Genomic DNA, 2,500 nt, shown 5'->3' with positions numbered 1-2,500 from the left:
AATTTGTACAAACTGAACTTTGAGCTAGCTCTTGTTAAGTGTGAGCGTGCACAACACTGAAGAAATGTGAATTAGAGATTGTGAAAGAATATGCACAAGGCATCTTCTCACACCACTCTGATGTTCCCAAATGGCAGCGAGTGGTAACTATTTTCATATGTTGTGTTTAATTTTATCTTCTTGTGATTTTCAGTCTCACCATTTAACTCCAGTGCATGCCAGTAGCCCGCAGGGACTGTCCAATCAGGAAGCAGGAGGGCCACGGGCACTTCCTGTCAGCAATCAGCGCCATTCAGGTGTGATGGATGGGTCTGACACACACACACACACACACACACACACACACACACACACACACACACACCAGTTTTTCATAAATCTTCAGGCACACACAAACACACACCTGCAAAGCAATTTTAAACACACACACATGAAGTTAAACAGCGCTTGGTGTGTGACACCTCCATCCATTTCACTAAGACAGGAGTGTGTGTGCCAAAACCTGACACTGCACAGACCCTGACTGTGTGTGTGTGTGTGTGTGTGTGTGTGTAATACATTTTTTGTCCATTGACTTGCTCTCCAAATCACTCTTACTGCTTCATTCCACCTCTCTCTGTCTGATCCTTGCTCTCTCTCTTCTATTTCGTTCTTTATATCTAGTCTGATTATTGATTCTCTTGTTCTCTCTGAGATTGTAAAACATACTCTGACTGAACTGATTGCAAAGTCACTGTGGAATCAATGACACAATCCATTATTAAATTATCCATTAATAAAAATGTATATATTTAGTCTCAAAATTTCAAAGATAGGTTAGATTGACCTCCAAAATGTAAGAAAAAAAGTACATTTTAACACTGAAACTGACGCCACATAATGTGTTTGCAGTAGCACATCGATAAAGCTTTTGCAAAAAGTAAATGTATAAAAAAGGCTCATTGCTATGCTTTTTCAATCGAACACAACAAATTGTAAATGGGCATTAATTTATAGACTAGGATAAAGAAAACATTGACATGACTGGGAAGAGGAATCAGCTCTGTCTAAAGGTGAGCAAATGTGCCTACAAGCACTTCTAAAACTCACTGAGTTGCAATCAGATGTTGACTGCATGTCAGACTATGATGCTCCAGGTACCCTCCAGCATCAGTTTTGGATTCTCAGGGACATTGCATCAGTTGTAACTTGTTAGGCAACATGCATTGCGTATTTTCAAAAATTCAAATGTGTTCACAAGAAACTAAAAATGAATTAGTAAACTCAGGACGTAGGTAATTAACTTCGTTAAGTTTAGGCAACAGAACAGAATAGAAAATCACACTTTGGCTGAAAGTAGGTTGTTTCTAACACAATGTAATGTCACACGACAGATGTCACATACGTCACTAGTGTTGCATGCTACACCAACACAAGTTGATTATGCACTACCGCCAACAAATGCACATGGTGGGATAATGCAGCATGTGCTTATGTTTAGACAACATGAGCACATGGAAATCAACACGGACCCGCAACAAGCGCATATGCTGGCACCGATGGTTAGGATTAGGCATAAAGAGACACATGGTAAGGTGTAGAAAAAAAAACCCATCACATGCAGACAGGAAGTGAACACTGGACTCCTGCATGAAAGTCAGTTGTTTGTGGGACCCATCCACCACCCCTCCCATCAACCCTAGAGACGCACTTGCGCTCCTTAGATTACAGTGTTACTGGCAGCGTTTCAATCTGACACCATCCTTCCGACTTTATGCGCATGCGACCGGTTCCGTCCAGATGCGTTCTCGAGTGACACCGTCCGTGCATGAATCATGGTGCTGGTGCTGTTCGCTGTCCGGGGATCCGCCAGCATATAATAACAACATGACTGGTTCTGTTTGGCCGCGTTGTCAGCTGATCCCATCCTGTGGCGTCCCATGTGGATGCACAAGGTGCCTTTCAGCATCACACACATATGCCAACAGCACTGACAGAGCAGTTTTTCCCTCAAAAAATCGCCTCAAAAAAGGCGGGAAAATGCAAATTAAATTAAATTGGATTGATAAGTAAATAAAAAAGATGGAGTTGCAGTCAGTACCTACTCAGACAATCTGACTGCTTCACTGAGCCCTTTACACAGAATATAATTATTTCTTAATTATTTTAAAGCTAGATTATTAAACATGACTGTGGTTTCAGTATGAATTATAGATCACTTAAAAAGGTGACACCCAACAAATAAAGCTACTTTTTCATCCAGCACTGTCTTTGAAAGCCCTCTATACTTTAACTTGAATTATGAACTTAAGGTAATTCATTTCTTTCAAATAAAAGTTTTTTTTTTTCTCAAACCGCACACATAAACATGTTTTTGAGGAACAAGCGCCTCACCTGCTGTGTGCGTATGATTACCAATTAAAGAAAACAGTGAGTGATCGGGCCAGTGTGGAGCCCAGATAACACCCGCCTCATGTTTCTCCCTCAGCTCCCATTAATATGAAATTCTGATAGTGAAATT

Source organism: Plectropomus leopardus, chromosome 17, assembly GCF_008729295.1.
Source record: "Plectropomus leopardus isolate mb chromosome 17, YSFRI_Pleo_2.0, whole genome shotgun sequence".
NCBI classification, from domain to species: Eukaryota; Metazoa; Chordata; class Actinopteri; order Perciformes; family Serranidae; genus Plectropomus; species Plectropomus leopardus.
Note: the sequence above shows the minus strand (reverse complement) of the source record.